This window comes from Eptesicus fuscus, chromosome 23, assembly GCF_027574615.1.
Source record: "Eptesicus fuscus isolate TK198812 chromosome 23, DD_ASM_mEF_20220401, whole genome shotgun sequence".
NCBI classification, from domain to species: domain Eukaryota; kingdom Metazoa; phylum Chordata; class Mammalia; order Chiroptera; family Vespertilionidae; genus Eptesicus; species Eptesicus fuscus.
In genome coordinates this window covers 14,280,829-14,303,644 of record NC_072495.1, presented here as the reverse complement: position 1 = coordinate 14,303,644, position 22,816 = coordinate 14,280,829, and the positions used below count along the sequence as shown (strand labels likewise).

General features: G+C 50.8%; 1 pseudogene; it reads right to left on the bottom strand.

The window, feature by feature from the left end:
• Positions 1–19,266: 19,266 nt before the first annotated feature.
• On the bottom strand, positions 19,267–21,713 carry LOC103287183 (40S ribosomal protein S4-like; annotated as a pseudogene).
• Positions 21,714–22,816: the final 1,103 nt, after the last annotated feature.

The window sequence follows — 22,816 nt, the reverse complement described above, 5'->3', positions numbered from 1 at the left end:
CAAACTGAACTGCAGGGAGCGGACCTTCATCCCTGCCCCTGGGACTGGCTGTGGAGACACCGGCATCTTGGAAGAAGATATGGCAGACTTGCCATGTGCATATGCTGCAAAGCTGGGAGGGGTGGTTGCTATGCGAGAGACATGGATTCAAGGGTGTTATAAACCTTTTAACATGCTGAAAGGATGGGCCAGAACTAAAAAGTCAATCTTTCCTCTATCGGTTTTTACTTTTTGCACAGTAACATCATGGCAGCCATAAATATAATAATTTTGAAGATAACGTACAAGTGCCTACAATCCCATCACTCTAAACCATTAAATTATATTATGTCCACATGAAAATCCATTTTTATTTTTTTACAGAATTGTAGAAAATTTCTGACAAGAATATATACACTAAATCCTACTCTCACATTCAAAAATCAATTGCAAAAACACAGCATAGGTGACCTGGTTTTTTTAAAAATGGGCTGAATCAAATGCAAGCTCAGGATGAGCCCAGGGTGTGGTATCATTGCCAAACCCATTAATCATGATCTTAGGTGTATTAATAGTCATACATGTCCAACCGAGGGGCACATGGTCCCTTACTTTGTGTTTATTGGTGCAATTCTGGCACCATATTTTAATAACTTGGACAGCGATGAGCAGAAGAGAGATGGGCAAAGGCATCTAGTAGTTAAAGTACCAGTAAAACATTCAGTAGTTAATAGTGCAGGCTCTGGAATCAGACTGCACTGCTCGGGCCCTTACTACAGTGTGACCTTGGGCAATTACTCAACTTCTCTGTGCCTCAGTTTTTCATCGGTAAAATGGGGCTGACAAGGGCTCTACCTCTGAGATTAGTTGTGAGGATTGAAGATTTCATATACTGTAAAGCGCTCAGCAGTTCCTTGCACAACATAAGCACTCACTGAACGTCAGCTATCGCTGTTGCTATTTTCATCATTAGGAGCGGTGAAGTAGAAGATATGGAAGAAGCTAGAGTTGTCCTTTCATTTGTCCCTCTCTAATATCTCCCTTTGGTCCTAGAAATGCTGGCAAAGCAGCAACCTTTCTCCCACATGGTGGTCCTCCAAACATTTGAAGAAACCATGCAAGAAAAACTGTGCTCCTTTGGACTGTAGGATTAGGACTAGCTGATGGATGTTAGAGGAAGCCAGTCTTCCGTTCAACATAAGAAAGAAGTTTCTAGCAGTGAGAACCATCCAAACCTGAGCTGGGCTTCCTCAGAAAGAGTGAACCCACAGGACGGAGGATCCTGCATTGGTGAGAAGCTGCTCCAAAGCGCAGTCTCCCGGATGCGGTCTCACCCATCAGCACAATGTCACAAATAGCAGGGGACTGAGAGAGCTGACAAACTTACATATGAACAAAATATTAAGTGTCTCTTTCACCATCATTTCACTAAGTAATTCAACCCTCCAAAGGTGAGGAAAGCAAAAAGAGCCATCCTTTGAGTTGAATAGAGCATCATGGAAAGCATTTTCAGCCTGTGCCTGCCTCTCACACACACATGCACACATGTATGATGCACACACATGTACACATGTGCACATGCAACCTCTTCACCTTGTCCTTGTTTTGCCCTCATGACCATGAATGAGCAGAAAGTCTTCCTGGACTGGCACTGACCCGGGACCCACGCTGGGGAATCACCTGTGTGCATGAGGTTTTAGGCCTTTCCGAAGCCAGCGCTCTGTGGTCCTGGCAGGCGAGCGATCATGTAAAGGCCTTCAGATAAGCACCCACGCAATAATGCAACCAGAACTGAAATGAAGGCTTGTTTTACTCACCGTGAAAATAAAATGGAACCATAAATGAGACTGACCAGTCACATAAATAGGAGGAAATTCGTTAAATGGTAAATGAGGAGGGAGTTGTTGAATGCTCATGTTTGTTTGGAAAGGAGGTGGGGACAGGGACAGAAAACCTCCATAGGAGGCAGCACGTACTCAAGGACAGCTGAGCGAGCACCATGAAGCTCACTGGGTAAGCTGTGAGGATGGAGAGAGATGAGCCATGGTTTGAGGTGGAGAGCAGTAGACCAGGGCATCACAGACGTGGGCTTGTGTCCTGACTATCATTAATTTAGTACCTGGTAGCAAATACTGGGCTCTGAGACAGTAACCCAGCCAGCATTGCATGCGCTTCCTCAGAAGAACCAATGCTGATTCACACCCGTCCTCAGTCCCCTGGGCCACAGGCAGCGCTGGGCACCCAGTTGTAGAGATACTGGAAAAGGTGCCTAAGTCACATTCTCCAGGCCTAGCCCTGACCCAAGACTCGGTTCTTGGGGCTGTACCTGTACAGAAGACCCTAAAAAGGACTGTTGGCACTGGCAGGCTAATCCTAATAATTTTCCTGCCTGGGAGAAGGAGTTAGAGACACTCATAACCTGTTTACAGAAGGCGGTGAGGAGGGAAGGACTTCCATACAGAGCAGTGTGGGCTCCCAGGCGGCAAGGCCCCTGCAGAGGCCACCCCTCCGCGGCCAGAGGATCCGCTCACAGGGCAGCCTGCCTGGCCCTGTGGCCATCCTCTGAGGTGTGAACACATCAAGAGTAAGACTTGCTTATTCTCACCAGGAGTGTCACTGCTCTCCTTCCATCCCAGGTCACTGACCTGCCTCGAGCATCCTTTCTTCTCCTGGGCCCCTAACTGGTCCAGCCTCCAGCCTCTTCCCATCCTTACCTACCCACCACCTCCCAACAACCCGAGAACTCTCTGAAACACACATTTGATCTCATCCACTCGTCCTTAATGCCCTTCGATGACTCCTCATCGCCTGGCAGAGGTGGTCAGCTGGCAGCCCGCAGGTGAACTCTGCCCTGTCCGGTGTCTTTGTAAATTCTGCCACCACCTAAAAAGTGGGAAATCTCATTTAAAAATCCAGATTTCTAACTTTTCTTAAAGACCTGGATGACCTGACGATGCCAATCCTGCATTTCCATGTGGCAATCATTGATCTTGAGTACCAGCTGCCCCTGAATCAGGCCCAGGCCCTCCTTAATGTGACCTACAGAGAGAAGCAAAGCGTCACCCACAGTCTCTCCTGTCACAGGGCCAGACACCTGGAGGCTGACGCAAGCAGCCTGCTGAGGAGTTTCAGGTTCAAGGTGACAGCACGGGTGGGTCAGGCAGGGTAGCTCACTCTGTTCCCAGCTGGAGGCTGAAGGAGGGGATCTGGAGAAAGGCCATCACCACCAGGCAGGCCCACCCGTGTCCTTCCCTCTCCCCTGGGCAACTCCTCCACTCCTGGCTGAGAGAGCAGGCCAGGGCCTCAGGGGTGATCTCCAGGAATGCCCAGGGCTATAGGGCAGGGCTACAAAGAGGCCACACCCCCTTTCTTCCTGAGGCCCCACCCCTAAGTCCAGCCTCTTCCCACCCCCAACTCAGTGGTACTGCACCCCCTCCAGTTATTTCCATCCCACTATTCCTATCAAAGCCCTAACAGCACATATTTTGTTAATTGTACAAACCTAATGGGGGAATGCATTGGCAAAAAAGGGTAATGGCCATCAGACCAGCAATAAAACAAAATTAATGGCCCATAGGAAGAAATCATGTCCACTTAATCCCAGCTCTGAAACTCTAATAGAATAATGGAATACCAACGGAGGGTTTTTCTCTCCATGTAGATTGCTTACACCATGTTAATCACTTGCAAAGCAGGCCACATACCACTCGGGCTCACATGACCCTCCAGGGAAAGTAGCAGACCAGAAACATTTAGTGCAAGGCTCATTACTGACACGCACCACCGCTGCAACACCTCCCGCGCCCGCCCTCCCCCAAGTGACTCTGCGACAGCCAGTGTGAGGTGTCCCAGAGCCATGGGTGGTGGGCTGGAAAGCAAGACACATAATACCTAATAATAGCAAACATTTGTTGAGTGCTTACTATGTGCCAGACACTGGGCTAGCTGAACACCTTCTATGTGCTGCAGTAACGTATCCCATTTTCATCCTCTATTAGCTGCACAGTCCAGTAAGGTACACACTAGCCACAAGTGGCTTTATAAATTCAAATCCTTATTAAAGTTAAATAAAACTTAAAATCCAGCCTTTACCCTCACCAGTCACATTTCAAGTGCTGGACAGCCCCATGTGGCTGGTGGCTGTCGCTCTGGGCAGACAGAGACCACTTCCTCCACTGGGGAAAGCTGTACTGGACAGCACGGCTCTGGCGCATTGGGCCATTTTATTCTGCTCACTTAACAGACCCGGGGATCAGGGTGCAGGAGGCGAGGGAAGCTGCCCAAGGCCACAGAGCTGGTACACGGCTGAGCTGAGTCTAACCTGGGTCTCACTCAGTCTGGCTCCAGAATCCCACCTTTCACACGATTTCCTTGCAGAACCAACAGTTGAGGCAGCAGGGAGGCCTTTTTAGGGAAGATGGCTGAGGGTCTCATGTTCCCTGCAGTGCCCCTCCCCCAACGCAGACAGATCCCAGTGCTCCACCTGCGAGCCAGCTCTGGAGGTATCTCAACACAGGAAGGTCAGCTGATCTAGCTAACCCAGCCTCCTTCCACTTGGGAATGAAGAAACCAATAACCCGAATGGTTGAGTGGTCTGCCAAAGGGACCATCAGCGTTAGGGCTATAACCCAGTACCCTGACAGCCAGGCGTCACTGGCCGAGGGAGAGGTCGGAGCAATGCCCAGGGTCCACGTGTGGCCACAGGGTGAGAGAGGAAAGAGGTGTCCCTCAGCCTTTCTGGAGGGTCCCGGCTAGGTCAGAAGAGGCTGGGATGAGCCCAAAGGCACTGGGCTTTGAGGAGACGTGAAAATGTCAATGGAGCCCTAGCCGGTTTGGCTCAGTGGATAGAGCATCGGCCTGCAGGCCGGGGTCAATTCCGGTCAAGGGCATATATCTTGGTTGCAGGCTCCTCCCCGGCTCATGCCCTGGTTAGGGCTTGTGCAGGAAGCAACCAATCGATGTGTTTCTCTCAATCGATGTTTCTCTATGTCTTTCCCTCTCTCTTGCCCTCTCCCTAAAAAAATCAATGGAAAAATATCCTCCAGTGAGGATTAACAACAACAAAACAAACAAAAATCAATGGAAAAATATCCTCAGGTAAGAATTAACAACAACAACAAAAGCATGACTGGGTTGCTACTATGTTTTGAGAAAGATAGTATAATAGTGTCTATGACAATTAAAAATACACATACACTTTGAGCAGCCCCTGTTTGTATAGAATGTATCCTATGGAGGAGAGCAGCAATGCATAAGGACAAAGGGGCAGCATCTTCAGCGGGAAGATGTGCAGAACCGCCTGGATGTCCCACCAAGTGGGGAATGGCCAAGAACTTGGGGTATGACTATGCTGTAAGAAGAACAAATTGGATCTGTATCTTTTGCCACGCAAGCTGGCCATAATGCTCAAAGTAAGAAAAGTAAGGAGCAGAGTGACATGTGGAATTTGGAATTCCATTTGGTGAAAACAGAGAAGACTCGAGAATGAGTTCACCATTTGCCTGTGTTTGTGTGAGCACAGAGGCAGTGGAAGGAACAGCCCGAGTGTTCACAGTGAGCCGATGGGAGAACGGGGACAAGGGACGAAGGCTCTCCATCTTTAGCGTATCTTTGCCTTGTTTCTGGTTGCAGTGAGCCACTTTTGTGGCTTTTGAAAAGAAACTGAATAAAGAAAATAAAAATAATTGATAAGAGAAAGACAAAGAGGTTGGACTTGAGAGGCAGCCAGACCTGACTTCGGATCCACCTTGCGTCCTAGCCGTGTGGCCTTGGACAAGCTCTGCCAGCCTAGTCACCCCTAACTGCCCTCCCCTGCAGACTTGATCGCCCCCAACTGCCCTCCCTTGCAGACCTGGTCCCTCCCAACTGCCCTCCCCTGCAGGCCTGGTCACCCCTAACTGCCCTCCCCTGAAGGCCTGGTCCCTCCCAACTGCCCTCCCCTGCTGGCCATCTTGTGGTGGCCATCTTGTGTCCACATGGGGGCAGCCATCTTTGACCACATGGAGGCAGCCATCTTGTGTGTTGGAGTGATGGTCAATTTGCATATTACTCTTCTATTAGATTATTAGATTGGCTAGGATAGATATAGAGTTTCAGTTTTCCAAGAACTCTATAGGTAGATGGTGGTGATGGTAGCACAATAATATGAATGTACTTAATGCCACTGAATTGTACATTTAAAAATAGTTAAGATGGTAAATTTTATGTGTATTTTACCACCATATATATATATATATATATATAGATATAGAGAGAGAGAGAGAGAGAGAGAGAGAGAGAGAGAGAGGCAAAAGTAGGTTTATAGTTGTGAGTATACAAAAATACAGAGTTTATTGTTATTATTTATTAATATTGTTTTATTTATTCATATTACAACTGTAAACCTCTTTTTGCCCGTGTGTGTGTGTGTGTGTGTGTGTGTGTGTGTGTGTGTATTCTTTTACTAACTTCTCCCAGTTTATATATATTTAAAGAAAAAAGAGCCTGGGTATTAAAGAGCAGAAAAATGAGCAGCCAAAGCCCAGGAGAGGATATGGGCCCAGGCAGACAGAGACAGCAGGGACCCCCATTCTCTAAAGCCACAGTGGGAGAATGCAGACGGGTGGGCTGCCAGGAACAAAGGGGCTGGGCTCCTGGGCCAGTCCGCGCACAGGGGAGCCAGCTTTCCTGTGGGAACATCTGGCCCAAGGTGATTTCAAAGGGTGATGCTGGCAAATGAGACAAGATTTAGAGCAGAAAAGAAAAGGAAAAACAAATTTTTTAACTGGTGGGAGGAGAGAGGTGTCTGGTAGAGCTGGGCCCTCTCTAGTCTGAAACGAAAGACTGTCAGGAATGAAGACACCGCAAGTGATGAGCGGGGACCTATGGGGAGAGACTGGGAGACTCCTGTGCTGAGGGGGTGGGGAAGGGCTTTAGACCAGACCTAGGAGTAGTCCTGGCCTTTATTGTCCTTGACCTTACACCTGCCCCCCTAACTCTCTGGGCCTCCGTTTCTCCATCTATTGAGCTGCGTGGCTGAATTAAGGCAAGAGGAATCTTAAGGTTTTAGGGGTCCACAAACCCCTACTTTTCTGTAGATTTACAAATTTTACCACGACTTCAAGGCTGTCAAATCCTCCGAGAAGTTAAGAATCAGCGCAGAAGATACTCACTAAGCTCGCATTCAGCTTGAAAGTTCCAAGATGCCAAGGAATCTTGGACTAGATGCCAATAAATATTTGGGCCTCAAATAAATCAAGATGTTTATCCTGCCTTGTCTGCAACATAGACATACTTTTAAAATGAAGTAAAATAATGATGTACTTTGAAAAGTTAAAAGTATTTCTCTCATGCAAGGAGGTACGACTGGTTTCCCAGAAAGCAGGCGCAGGTCTGCACAGGGCAGAGAAGCGGGCGGAGACCCCACGCCACCGCTCCCCTGAACAGGGTGCAGCGAGGGTGTGATGGCCACAGGCCACCTTAGTAGAAAGGAAGGCCCCCTCACTGGACCTTGAATGGGGTCTGGGACAGAAAGAAGAGTAAATGCAGCCTCCCAGGAGGGCAGAGCAAATATATTGCTTTGTGCCAAAGAGTTCTCATTTTGCATCTGGCTTTACTTGGGAGGAAATTTTCAACTGTTTGTCTCAGAAAAGTGACAGAAGGGGGGATATGTCAAGGGGAAATAGCTCAGGCAGGGGACAGTATCTGGCCACCAGAGCAGAGGACCCAGGCCGAAACCCTGCGTAATGGCCAAGCCGGGCCACCAGCGCAGAGGCCGCAGCCATGATGGGCAGTGCCTGCCCAGAAGAGCCGGCCCAGAGGCGATGGGGAAGCTAGTGGGTCAGAACCAGGTCGGGTGGACCTGTATGGAACCTTCGAGATCATCTATTTTGATCTCCTCCTTTCACATTTGCAGAGACAGGTTGCGAGAGGTGGAGACATGTCCAGGGAAGTCCAGGGTAGGAAGCCAGGCCAGCGGGGCCTTCGTGCTTTACCAGGTGTGTTCTGAGTGTAGACCCTTTACCGGACTGGAGAACCCAGCTCCCTGCCCTCAAGTCGCCTACAGTCCGATAGAAGAGACACGCCAGTGGATTGAGGGGCTATGTGTCACCAGCAGGTATGTAGGGATCACAAAGGAGAACCTCCCACTTCAGGCAGGCACATCCAGACAGAGGTGAGGCAGTGCAAATATTCACTCTGACATCCAGGCCAAGTCAACAGCCACCCACGTGGCCGAGAAGGGTGCCCACCACGGTGGCTGTAGGAAGAAGCCTCCAGGGAGCGAGTCCCCGCCCTAGCAGGCCGGCTCCAGGCCCGTTGAGCAGCCTGGGCCTCCGATTAGCACTTCCATTCATTATTCCTAACTTGCCCCCGGGGGCTGGTCCTGAATATTGTTTCATAAATAACTTCACAGGGCTCCCGCTTGTTGGCCGAGGGCAGGCAGGTGTGTGCAGCACGGCTGAGCGTGGGGGCTCCGCTGGGCTGCGGCTGGGATGCTGGCTCTCCGCAGAGGGTGGCTTAGTGGAGAAGGCCGCCTCCTGTCCCACCTGCATCCAGATCACAGTGGGATGCTGAAAGAGCATTTGTTTCCAATTGTTCTCAGCCACTAATTTGGCTCCAGGGTGTAACACCAATCTGAGAACAAACCGAGTAGGAAAACTGCCTCTCTTGAAGGAGGCCCAGTTTCACCATAAACAGGGGAGGGCGGAGGTTTTCTGAGTTCACGGCAGTGTGCAGCCTCCAGATCAGGGCTGGCCGCTTCCTCCCTCTCCAGCCCGTCACCCGGAATCACCTGGCTACACTGCCATCTGCCGTACCTGCTCCTCGAGGTGCCTCCAGCAGAGGACAGATTACCCCGATGGTAGGTAGATAAAACGGGATCCCTTGCTAGCTGTAACTACCCAGAACAGTCTCTCTCCTGAGCAGCTGACTGTCTCCACCTGGCACCTGCCAGCAGCAGAGCTGGCGGTGCCACAGGCTGGCACAGGTGACTGTCCCTGGGCATGGGGACGTTGAAAGCCCTCTCAGGCAGGGCTGGCCCGGAGGCCCCTCTGTTGGCTGCAGTGAGGTCTTCCCTCCCGGGAGACACAAAAGCAGCTCAGTCTGGGAGTGAAGAGCAAGCTCCCTCCAGGGCAAAGGGGTGGCAGAGCTGGCAAGGAGGGCTGCCTGAGGCTTTCCCAACACTGAGAGCAAATCCTCTCTGCAGAGGCCCCTCCTGGTGAAACTGCCTTCTGAGTCCCAGTGACCCAATCAGAGACTTTCCCTGCTGATGCTCTTGGAAGGGAATTAATAGATAAAATGCCTTTACCAACCCACCCCCTCACTCCCACCTCAAAGGAGACAGGCCATCTTTCTGTGACCTAAATGCCTTCCTCACTCGCATGCGATTTCGCTATGCAGTAACCCCATAAATCCAACCTCATATAAACATACCGAAACAATTTTTTTTTTCACAGAGAGGAAGAGAGAGGGATAGAGAGTCAGAAACATAGATGAGAGAGAAACATCAATCAGCTGCCCCCTGCACACCCCCCACTGGGGATGTGCCCGCAACCAAGGCACATGCCCTTGACCGGAATCGAACCCGGGACCTTTGAGTCCGCAGGCCGACGCTCTATCCACTGAGCCAAACCGGTTTCGGCCGAAACAATTTTTTAAATCTCCAGGCAGTCAAAGTACAAGTCACAAAATCCTTGCCCTCAAGCTTCTGAGCCTTCTCCTAGGGAAACTCCCAGGCTCCTACTTACAGCTTCTTCGCTCTGATTTTACACACCTTTCTAACAGGCTCAGTGTCTGGTATCTTGGGCCTCTGTAATATCCCATCGATGACATCACAGCTTGGAGCCCATGGTCTCTGAAATGCTCCCAGCTCCCCGCCAACAGGACCCAGAGAGGAGGAGGCTCAGGCGTCCCCAGAAGGCACACTGAGGTTGAGGAGGGTAGGCCAAGGAGAAAACATCACGGAAGGTTCTGGACTATTCTCTTAGGAAGGCAGGGAGCATGCCCACTATTTAAGCACCCATGGAGGACTTCAAGAAGTAAACCTTGAGCTGTCTGGAAAGATACCAAGTGCAGCCCCTTCTCAATGCTTCCAGGCTGCGGGGTTCTTCCTGTCACTCATCTTGAGCTTGTTCAGAAGCTGCCTGTGTTCCTTCCGGGTTGGCTCATTCATTCGCTCACCAGGCACTGACTCCTACGGAGGCCGGGGTAGTATGATGATGCATACAGCAAGATGAAGGCAACACATGCACACACATACAGCACGTGCAAAGACATGTGTAAACATGTGTGCGCGTGCACATACAGCACACATATGTGCGTGCACACACGCCAGGAGCACCTATCACTTTATGTGCTCAGTAGGTGCGTGTTACACAGGTGTTAGAAAAGCACCTGAAGAAGGAGGGGCAAGCCGATCAGTTTGCCCTTTGACCCAGTCCCTGGCTACTCACAGGAGAATCTTTGTGCAGAGGGGCTGTAATAATTCAGGAGTCAACTAAAATGTTATCTTACCAAAACGTTAACCTCTCCACCAAGACAAACAAAAGGACGACGCGGCATCAGGCCCAGGAAATGTTGAAACGATTCTTCAGTTCATGGTAGAGAAAGTAGAGAAAGAGGTCGCCCCTCTGTGGATGAGGCTGCCCATCGATGACATCACAGCTTGGAGCCCAGGGTGTCTGAAGTGCTCCCAGCTCCCCGCCAACAGGACCCGGTTTTATGTAAGGGCAGGCCCACCCTGCCAGCCTGACCTATTTTTACCAAATCTTTGGAAGGAAGGGTTTTGGTCAACTGTTCCTCTCCAGCCTCCAGCCAATCATCCCAAAACACGAGCGTTTTCCTCACAGCCCCTTTAGGTCTCTGCCCAGGTGCCCAATCCAAGGAGACAGCCAGTGGCTCTTGTGCCCACCCCAGGCCCTGGGACAGCAGGCCTGGCACAGTCATCGTTTGGGGACAGGGGGTCTTTAAGAGACTCGTAGGGATGGTGGGAGAGGGGTTGGGATTCTGGCAATGTGTCCTGAAGAATTCAGGTTAATAATTTATGTGTGCATTAAAAAATCTTCTGAAACAAATGGCATACAAATTGTGTGACATTTGAAGGAAATTCGCCAATGTTGCTCAGTAAAGCGTAATAAAGAGATGCAGCCCATAATAATAAGTTACTTAAACTCGGGGCACTAAATGATTTATTAATTGTCTTCTAATCCTTTCCAGCTACAATTGAAACCGAGAGTGTGGCCCTGTTTCACACACCAATTCATAAAGCTTCCAACTCCGACAAGCACAGCTGCTGTTAGCCTCAAGTCCAAGTCCATTTTTTTCCTGGCCCCATCTCTGCCAATGCGCCAGGAGCAGGGCCCAGAGCTGGGCGGACTGCTATTGCCGGAAAAAGGTACATGTACCACAAACACGTCCCATTCCACTGCGTCTCTCACATGAGTGTCACATAAAACACATTCATTTTGCCTAGAGGACCTCTCCTCTGGGTTCCGCACCCCATCTACTCTCCTACAGCCATCAGTGCCGTGGTGCCCCTGGGCAGACATTAGTCCTGAGAAGATACAGGCACAGGGCTCATGGCCCCAGGGTCCTCACTGGCAGCAGACGGTGAGCCAGAGAGAATTAGAACAGAGATAAGAAATGGAAGACAAGGACCCACCCTTTCTCTGGAACACGCTGACCCAGTGGCGACTGTGGGCTTTCTGCTGCTGTGTCCACTTGCTGGGCCTCCTCCCTGTCCCTAGAGCTCCAGACATCTGTTACTCTGCTCCCTGGGAGACCCCACGCTCAGGCTGCTGCCAGAGCCACCAGCAGACCCAGCTCTGTCTCGGGATTCACACCCCAGGGACTATGCTCACTGGTCTGATCGGGGGGACTGTCACCAGCAAACTATAAGTCCGTGGACTGATAGAGAAATAGAACAAGGTAGGGTCCCAGGACTGAGTGACTGGGGAAGTGCAGAGACCAGGTTCTCAAGGTGAAGTGATGCTCCAGGCCTCCTCCTTCCCCCAACACGCCTCTCCCGTGTTCCATGTCAGGACCATGCCCTTCGAGCAGTTATCCACGTCTGCCAACCACCTTTGATTCTGCCTCTGCCCTTTTTCTCTCTCCCTCACCCAACCGGGGGGCGGGGGGGGAGGGGGCCGTTCACTTCTAGAGCATTTCTTAAATCCACCCCTTTCCTACTCCACAATTCACAGCCCGGGGGAAAGTCAGCAGGTCTTCCCAGAGGTTTCATGGGATTTGCTCAGTGTTTCTGGTTTGGTTTTGAAAAAGGTAACATGTAACACGGTTCAAAATCAAACGGTGTATAAAAATATGCACTGAAATGTCTCCCTCTCATTCCTGTCTCCCCCTTATCCAAGCAAACACAAATGCAGAGTCTTGTTTTCTATCTTCTAAGCACACTTTTCTGAACCTTGGTGAATTTTTTTTTTCCTTTGACACTCCAAATATATTTTTTAGAGATCTTTCCATAACAGTACAAAGAGAAGTTCCCTGTTCCTCTTTTTAAATGCATAGTATTCCATTGTCAGGACATTTGGGTCATTTCCAGTTGCTCGCTATTTGTTATTGCAAACAGTGTTGCAAATAATAAACTTAGCATATATATAATTTCACTTATGTGCAAGTATATCTTAAGATCAATTCCCTATTTTGAAATTGCTGAGTCAAATGGCAAATTATTTATAATTTTGATATTACCAAATTGCCCCTGTCAATACAGTGTGTCACAAACTTCTTGAATGTTGCCCATTTAATACATGAATGATGAATGCTATCTCAGGATAGTTTTCATTTCTCTTATTATGTGTAAGACTGAACATCCTTTTACATGTTGAGCCGTTTATATTTTCTATAAATAATCTGTTCAGATTCTTTGCACATTTTTTCTATTGGGTTGTATTTTGTTGTTGATTCTTAGGAACTCTTTGTATGTTAGGGGAAATAGCCCCGTGATGTGAGTTGCAATTTTTTATTCCAGTTTCTCGTTTGTCTCTTGACTTTACTTAAAATGTTTTACAGGTGCTTTTTAAATTTTTTATATGAATTACAACAGGCCATTTGTCACAGCCTCCATTACCCCCCCACCCCACCCCCGCCACCCCCCAGTTTTACAGCTGACTCACTTTACTGTTTCTAATTTTAAACCTCTGCCCTTTTTTTAAACCTCCCTGTGAAATGTGGAGTAGGAAAGGGTGGATTTAAGAAATGCTCTAGAAGTGAACGGCCCCCTCCGCCCCGGTTGGGTGAGGGAGAGAGAAAAAGGGCAGAGGCATGGTGCGATGCCCACCACTGTATGACCCAGAGGAAAGCTAGTCTGCAAGCAGAGCCGATCTCCGGGGGATGACAGACAAAGAACCGGGGGCTTGTGGATGTCACTGAGCCCAGAGCAGTCCTGGTTTGAATGTCATAATGTATAAGAACATATATTCCTTACTGTTTAATACACTTTGGGTTGGATTTGCTGCTACTTTCAGCTTCTAACTGGCACATGCCTTGAATGTTCTTCAAGCCCAAACCTGTCCCATGTGCACTCTGCATGTGGTCAGCAGGGGAAGACAGACTCCTATCAACTTGCTCCTTGACGACAGCCCCAGCAGTAGCAGCTCTGTTACTAGCCCATGACTGAGCCGAAGGGCTGGCAGAGGGAAGAGGGTGGGAGGAGCTGCCCCCTCTGATCAGGCAGGCTGCTCTGGACAGAACTTCCCACTCCAGCCCATCATGGCCTCTCTGGTCAGCAGAGAACTCTGGGAGGCCATTCTATCCATGTCTCTCACAGTTTATAGCCGGCAGAGCACAGTGGGGGACACACCTACCCAGCCACAATGACAGCAGTAGCCCTGGCCTCCAGCTGGAGAAGAAGAGGGGATGGAGGCTGCAGGAGGGGTGGCACCCTGGGTTCCCAGCCACCTCTCTGCCCCTCAGCCCCACCAGCACTGCCTCCGAGCTTCTTTCTCCTTCTCCCTCTCCTCTCACCTCACGCTGTCTATGGTCAGAGCCAGGGGCCCACCGTCACCCAGTTTATCAGGAGCAGAGGGATTCGAACCCACAGCTCTGCCCCTCACTGCCTACCCCCTGGCTCCTGCTGCCACCAGACGCAACAGCATAGAGGGTTTCTCTGGAGCAGGGCAGAAGAAGACGTGATGGGGTCTGGACCCAATACAGATTCTTACCCTTTCCCTATACACCAGGGAGGAAAAATGCATCCCTGTACTCACTTAACACAAAAGCATCTCAGCAGCTGGCAAAAGCCTCGTTCTCTACATTCCAAAACCTGTGAGGACCTGGGGTCCATACGTCAATCTAGAAAGAGGCAACACAGTTGACCAACTTAATTCAGTAGCAAAGACTAACTGGAAAGGCCCTTCTTAACCACTTCCCAGCTTCTTTGGAAAGCAAGATGCAGACACTGAACAGCTGAGCCGGGTGTGTGACCGCCCCGGCCAGGGAGAGACCAAGAGTGGTCCAACCTTCACAGGCCGGTCCAAGCCCCTTTCACCTCTACCCTCGGGCTTTCATGAATTACCGGGGAGTGGAAAATAGAGTTTACATCCTGGCTCAGACCCTGCTTCCCTGGCTGAGAGCCCCGGGCAAGTTCTGTCCATTTATAAGCAATGCCTGGAGGTGGCAGGTCTGCTAGAGTCTCGGAGCTGTATCACACTCGCTGTCTGCCAAGGCCCTGACTCACGGTCCAGAGCTCTCCCACGGCTCCCAGCTTTTCTTTCCATCCAGCCTTGATTAGAAAACCAATTACTACTGCACTAATCCCACAGCCAGTCCTCCTGGTGGGGAAAACAGTCTCTTACTAGCAAGCTGATACTTGGACCATCTGAGAGCCTCCCAACCGCTCCGGAAGGTGCGGCCTTCCCCTTCCAGGACGCGCAACACTGCCAAACAAGAGCAGACAGCTTCCAACCCAAGTCTGTTTTCATGGAGAGTCTAGTTCCTTCGCTGAGGCTCTACCACCACAGATTTCTCTTGGTTGGAGCTGGTTCAAAAGTCGCCAGGTACACAGCCACGCACCCTTGGAGCCCTGGGGAGCTCACAGCTTCATCTCTCCTCCTAGGCCCAGGAATGCCTGCTCACCCACACTTCCACCCACACACACACTCCCACTCTCCCACCTCCCCGCTCTCCCGCTCAAAAGACCCTTTGAGCCACTCTGGAGAGAGAGGGGGCTCTGGAAGTGGACAGAAGCTTAAGTGGGGCTGAGCCTTCAACATCAAGGTGGAGAGAGGAGAGATGGGGAGAGAGGGACAGAGAGAGAGTTGGGGAGGGGCGCTGTGCACATGTGTCTCTGAGTGATGGCAAAGGGGTGAGGACCCCTCACTGCACCTGTACCCGCCGGCAGAGGCTGTCTGCAGTTAACTGGGGGCTAGGACACCAGGGAGCAGATCTCCCAAGCTGACCCCAAGGCATGACTCAACTTGCACAGAGGCAGGGCCAGCCCAGGCAAAACTCAGAAGGGGACAAAATCTGCTTAGATGGACAACCCTTTCAGGATCAGCTGCCCCCCAGGCACACAATGTAGAGATTTCACTCTCCTCTCTTAGCCAGGAAGAAGGGGGTGACGCGTTAATCTGTGCTTCATGAGCACCCGCCCGGAGTGCGCATTAGAGAGAGAGGGAGAGGCGGGGAGTGAGGAGACTCAGAGGGGTAAATGCTTAGCTCTGGGGGTAAACTGCTGAAGGCAGAATAACAGCTGAAGGGGGGTAGGATCTGGAGGTGGCAGTGAGTCGAGGCCAACGATGGAGGCCCAACTGACCTCAAGGCAGCCCAGGAGGTGGGTGCTGACATATCACATCACAGGCAGGGACATCAGGGTCAGGCAGAACTGGGTTGGATCCTCGGCCCCATCACTTGCTGACGTTGTGATCTGAGGAACTCACTTATCTCCTTGGGTCTCACTTCCACCAGCTGCTCAGCTGGGGCCAAACCATCTCAAGGTTGGTGTGAGGGATGGACAATGGCAGGAGCTCAGTCCCTCCTTCCACTGGGAGGACTGAGGCCAGGTTAGCACACCCAGTATTTCTCCTCAGGCTTCCACATGAACGGGCGGGGTCTTTCCCTCTGTGTTCACCGTCTCACCCATGTCCCACAATGCATGTTGCCAGACAGTAGAATTTTAAATGTTCACATTTTTAAAGTGTCTACTTTAACGTTTGTCATGAGGAGATAATAAACACAATTACAAAGCATTTTTCAAAACTGGAGTCTCCTTTGTTCTTCAAATGGTCTTATTCCCCTTTAATAAATGGGAAACGGAGAGCCAGTGATCTGAAGGGACTTTTGCAAAGTCACCCAGTAGGTAAGCGGCAAAGCAGGCATGACTAAGGAAATCCACCTGGGAAGGGCCAGAGGAGGGACCTGGGTTCATACACAGAGGGAGGCCCCAGAGGGGATAACTTTTGGAAGACGGGGGATTCTAATAAACCCTCAGAGCCTGAATTTGAAAGACCGGAAGCTGACTGCCACTCACAGGGACACCTGTGAGGCAAGGAGGGTGGAAAGAGGACATCACAATTTCTGCAGCAGACCAAGAGTTGAGGGGAAACGGACATACTTCATCTGTGACATGAAGACCTGTGGAAAGGGGCCCTGGGCCAGACTGGGGTTCGAGACACTGAACATGCAGTAGGAACGGAATCTACTTAAGTCTACCTTCCAGGTTGACTCAGACCAGGTCAAAGTGAGCTCTGAGGCTAGACCTTAATTAGGCACCTACCTAGAGTATGTGCCCAAGATCTCCATCACGCAGCAGCAAACAGGGATGGGGAGGAACTGGGGAAGGCCGCCGGTCCTGCCCTAACTATAGAACAAGCCAAGAGGACCTTCAGCTGGCTGCTGGCTCCATGGATCGTGTTTCCTTTGCACACACACCTCCCATGTGACTGGGGTATACAAAGATGGCTAGGACATGCCTCTCCCATGCCCTATTCAGTGGGGTTTCCTGACAACGCTGAGCTTGGACAGGTCCTATAAGAACATGCTCTTATCCTCTGACCAGGGTTGACCAGCCAGGGCCAAGCCAGGTAAAGTCACACCTGGACTGGAAGGATGACTCCTGGAGCACTCCTCATCCGGGGATCCCAGGATCTCAAATCCCTAACTGCCAGCTCCAGAAAGAACACTCTCCATCGGGCCCCCTCGGCACACACAGACTGGCTCCCCGTTTCTGGGCTGATGTGCTGCTTAACCAGCTGCAAGGAGCTCTTTCAAAGGGAAGATGAGGAATGCCTCCCGGGTCCAGGGAAGCCACTCATCTATATTGTGAAGCAATTTCAGAGTCTCCTTTTGCTTTCAAATGTACTTAATCAACATGAAAAGGATTGTGAGGGCTGGAGCTCCTACAGGTAGAACTAAGGGAGAAGAATAATGTTCATAAATCATTTACCATGCAATCCAAACAGGGCTGTGTTTTTTTTTTTTTTTCTTAAAGGAAAAGGCAATGCCAAAGAAAAAGAGCTATAAGGGAAACTGAACACACTGTGACTTGTCCCCAATTGTAGAGTGTCCCCAAGTGGAGCAAGGCAGCCTTTTTATGTTATTCTCATATGCAATCTGACCCTCAACACTAATTTTCCAGCCTCGGTTCCTCCCTCGTCCTAAAAGCTCAGACCAGCAATGCAGTCAGCTCCGTGGAAGGACAGCTGATGAAAACAGCTGCACTCCCACCTACTGTGCAGCCACACCGGGACTCACTGTCTCCTCCGCAGCTGACTCCACCCTGGGGCAGCTGGGCTGAGCTGGGAGCTCCAGGAGGCGGAGATGGCAGGCCACAAGTTCCCAGCTGCATTCTTTCAGGCCTCAGCTCAAATGTCACCCCTCCGAGAGGCCTTCCCTAGCCACCCCGGTAGAATGATGCCCGTGGCCCCTCCACTCTCTACCCTGTAACCTGCTTTGTTTTCCCTTCAGAGTGATTATTACTTCTTCACATCATACTACCTGGGTGTTGTCATGTGTCTCCCCTACCAAGATGTAAGCTTCATGGAGGCAGGAAGTCTATGATGCACTTAGTTGACAATTGATCCCCAGCATCTAGAAAAATACCTCGCATGTGGTTGGTACGCGTAGTTGGATGGATGGATGGATGGATGGATGGATGGATGGATGGACAAATAAATGAAAAGGTCCCTTCCCCTCATCCAAGGGTCACTGCAGATGAGACAGCTTGTTTAATCCCAAGTAGGAAGATGGCAAACAAGAGCTGCAAGTCTGTCGCTGATTTTTGATTCTGCCATTTTGACTCAGAGTGAATTATTCCTACTCCTCAGCCTCACATCCTCCGTCTGCCGAATGGGTATCACTCTCATGCAAGTAAGGAGAGGGAGGAGACAGGGAGATGTCCCACCTCCTACAGGCACCTGGGCCATTCTATGCACCTGACTGCCAAACGTCGTCTCATTCGCCCTTGTGGCCTGTGAGATTGGTGTTATCAACCTTATCCCAGATAATGAGACCGAGGCTCAGAAATATAAAGTCGCTCACCCAAACTTGCACATGCAGGGAGTGGCAAAGGGGGTTTCAACCCGGGCCTCTACATTACACGGTGGTGTCGCGCTTTAGAATTCATCCTTTTGCCTACAAGACGGTGCATCATCCCAGAGGAAAAGCAGGCTGTGCGGGTAGAATCTCAAGATCTAACCTCCGAACATTTTCAGAAGTGGAAGTGAGGCAGCGTGACCACCTCGTCCCAGCTTCCCTGAGACTTCCAGGTTTTCCCACTGGAGGTCCTGTGTCCCAGGACACCCCTCAGTCCCAGGACTGGACAGTCGATCACCCTCAGGGGGAGGCAACCACAGCGAGAGACGTGAACACCCAGACCCTGAGCTAAAGAGCATGGGTGTCCTGGGAAGGAACCCATCCCCACGTGCCCCACCAGCTGTGTCCGTGACGGAGGCTGTGACCCCCCAATGCAGCGCCTATGCCTGATTTGCGACACGCAGGTTGGAGGCCACACTGGCGTGGGGGAGAGGCAGGAAGCTGGGAGGCGCTGTGACCTCCTTTGCCCCAAATGCAGACTTTGGTCTCAGAACAAGAACAGCGTGGGCTCCATCCCTCAAGGACTGCAGCCACCAGGACTAGATGACCTCCGGAAAGTGAGGAGGGCAGATTCCTGGAGTTCCAGTCAGTGAGGCTGGACCGATGGAAGCGTGGAATTCAGGATTGCCAATAAGTGCCAAGAAGTACCATCAGGCCCACGGGATGGACCCTCCCGGACTCCCGGATCAAAGCCATGGCCTCAGAAGGAGAGGTCACCTCTGTAAGGGGTCTCTGTTCTCCGGCCAGGCTCTGGCAGAACCTCTATCGCACATCTTCATTCTCCTGCGTCCAGAGGGAAGACCCGTCCATGGACCACCCCCAGTCCCCACCACCACCACTGCCACCTTGCTTCACCCCGTTATGGCCACACTCCCCTGGAGCAACTTGGTTCTTATGGGGGCTGATCGGGTCTCCTGGGGCCAGAGCTGGATCAAAAGAACTGCCCAGAACACTGACAGAGACCAAGTAGAGGTGAGGGTGGGTGAAGAAGGCACAGGGCTGGGGTGTGAGGGTACAAAGGACACGCTCCCCACCTTCAAGATTTCTATGCTCAGGGCCTCAGGAGAGGGTTCTTTGCCCCTTCTTTCACTCGCAATAAAGGTGGCTCTGACCTCACCTTGTAGCCAAACTCTGGGGCTGCAGCCTGCTTGTCCTCTCCAGCCCAGCCCCGGTCACTCCTGCGCTGTGGGTGTGTGGCTTTGTAAATGTCTTTTGACTTTTCAGTGTCAGCTGGCTGTGTCCCCTCTATAGGCTGTATCTCTAGCCTCCCTCTCCTGCCCTCCCACCTCAAAAGCAGAGTCCCTCCTTCCCCTCCAGCTGATGCCACCTGGGCTAACCCTCCATCCCCATGTGCCCATCAGTTGTGAGTATGTATTCGTGTCTGTTCAGCCTCCCCTAGGCTCAGGCTACCCACCATGACCTGCAAACATACAACATCTCCCCAGGCCCCTAGACATGAGAGTGCAGGGAGAGTACTGGCCCGGAGGTGGGCATCCATCAGTACATGGATTGGCCCTGCATCCTTCAGAGACTCACTGGTTAACAGCCTCCATCTGAATTCCTTAAATATTGTGAAGATTAGGTAAGACAATGGACTTGAAGTATTTTATAAATTATAATATGAATGTAAAGAATTACTTCATCTTGAAATTATTTTCTTAACCCTCTGAAATTATATCCTTCCTATCTTTCTCTTTAGTGATTTGTGCTCATAACTGCCTTGTCCTCACTTCCCTTTCTCTCCCATCCTCTAACCTGGCTGCTGACCCCACAACTCCCATGATGCTGCTCTTGAGCTGGCTGAGTGCTCCAGGGTGTCTCTCTGTTGGTGATGAGGCCAGCTCTTCCCAGGTTAGCACCTCCAGTCACCGTACAAAAGATTACCGGTGCCACACTTGATAACATCAGCCATTTTGCCAGTCTCCAAGTCAACCTGAATGGTGTCGTTCACCTTGAGGGGATCCGGGTAGCTGATGGTGCCAACATTATGGGTCACCCAATCAAGGATTCCTCTTGTGCCCCCAAAGATCCTCCTCACTTTGCACAACCTGTACTTGGCCTCCGCAGGCATGATCCGACGAACAGCAAAGCGGCCCTTGGTGTCACAGATCAGATGGAAATTCTCCCTGGTCTTGTCAATGCTGATTACATCCTTAAAGCCAGCAGGGTGGGTTACCTCGGCTTGGACCTTGTCATCAATCTTAATAAACCGCTGCGTGCTGATCTTTCCTTCGTCTCCTGTTAGGGCATAATTAAGTCTGTTCCATAGGAAAATGATGAGAGGGAGGCATTCTCTCAGCTTGTGGGGACCGGTAGATGGCCGAGAAGCAAACACACCATCAGTTTATCCAGCACCCAATGCTCCGGAGCTGCTACACACCTCAGATGCTTCTTGGGACCACGAGCCACAGCTGTGCTCGGTGTGGAGCGAGCTTGTCTTCACTGTTTCTGTTACAGCACCAGTTCCCTTCTGATCGCCCATCCACGTTGGAGAAATCTTGGAATTCTGTTCATTTCTCCCAGCCTCCTCCCCACCAACTTTCACTTCACCCCCTCACTAACCCAGGCCAACACATTCTTATAGGGCACAGTTTAAGTCCTAACGGGTCCAACTCCCATGTACATCTCCCCATTCACTTTCCCCTCTCCCCACAAACACACTTGTTACTTCCTTTATTACTTTTTGTTCTTGGACCACCTCCTAACTCACAGCTCTCTGCACTGTTCCACCTACATATTAGTGTCACTTGTTCTTTATGTCCAAAGCCTGCACTGGCTCCTGGGGCCTCTCGAACCAAGTGTGGATTTCTAAGCCTGGCATGGAAGCCTTCGCACCATGGCTCCAACCTAACTTTCAGTCCCAATTTACAATCCCCCTCTGTGCCAGTCCTACACTCCATGTAAATTTGAGTATTTCTCCTTCCCTGACTATGCCCCATACTTGGGAGACTTGGCGCCTTTGCCTGTCCCATTTATCTGTCGGAATGCCTGTCTCCCACCTCTGCCTATTCGAACCCTAGTCCTGCTTCAAGCCCAGTCGCATGCCCTCTTCTTCATGGAGCTTTCCTTTCCCTTACCCTCTCTAAATCCTCCAACCTGGCCCTTCCACTCTATCCACAGCTTGCTGCCTCCGTTCAGCCCTCAGCACGGCTTGCCTAGAGGACTGCACTAGGTTTCTAACTGGCTTCCCTGCATCCGGTCTTACCCATGGTAGTCCAGCCTTCGCAGGACCTCCAACATGACCTTCCTAAAGCTCAAATCTGCCCAAGGCACTTGCCAGCCTAAAATCCCTTACTACTGACAATGCTGTCATTTATTGAGCACTCTCTTTGCTCTAGAACTGCTCTTTAGCTCAGAATATGCTGATTAACTCAGTGCTCACAACAGTGCACTGAGGTCCTATGTTTAATCCCTTTTTATGGATTAGGAAATTGAGGCCCCAAGGGACTATCATTCACCCAAGGGCACATAGGTAAATGCAAGAGCAGGGCACCTGGCTCCAGAGCCTATTCTCAGCCACATTTTCATTCTGTCTCTTCAGGGGCTCCCCCTTGGCCGTATGAAAACATGCTCCTTTGAGGGCACACGAGGCTCTGCCTGACCTGGCTGTGCCTGCTTCTCCATTCACCTCTGGCTATTCTCCAGACCACGCCTTACACTCCAAAATCCTCTACTGCTTCTATGCACATGCGCAGCATGCTGGACCTTGCACACCTGCCTCTGTGCAGGAGGCACCACTTTGCTTAAGTCTTTCATGCCCACATTGGGCCACATTTTGGACCACTTTCTACTCAAGCCAGCTTAGATGTCACAAGCAACAGTTCCTTCCAATCTCCCGACAGCCATCAGCCTGAGCTGAGTGTCTCTCTCTGTGGTGCTCCCACAGGCCCCCAGCCTTGAAGTTTTCTTTGTGAGTTTCCCCCTAGATTGTAGACTCCTCAAGTGCAGGGTTATGTCACCTTTGCCTCTGTAGCTGCAGAAAACCTACAGTGCCTGGAACACAGTAGGTGGCCCGTGGTGTTTGCTCCACCTTCTTAGCTTCCTCCATCACACCCACCAAGGCCCTGCCCCAGTCGCTCCCGATCAGCCCAGTGCACAGCATTTCTTTCCTCCTGGAGCTCCCTCAGCACACAGCATCTGTGCCACTCATTCAGTAATTAATTAATTCTGTGACATCCTGTGACATCGCCTGCATTGTAATCTTCATGATTATTTAACTCTTGTATTGTTACTTTTCACAAATCACCTCTCCCATTAGAAGGGATAGATGTCTTTAAGATGGAAGTTAGGAGCTAGGTTTCACTTGCATTTT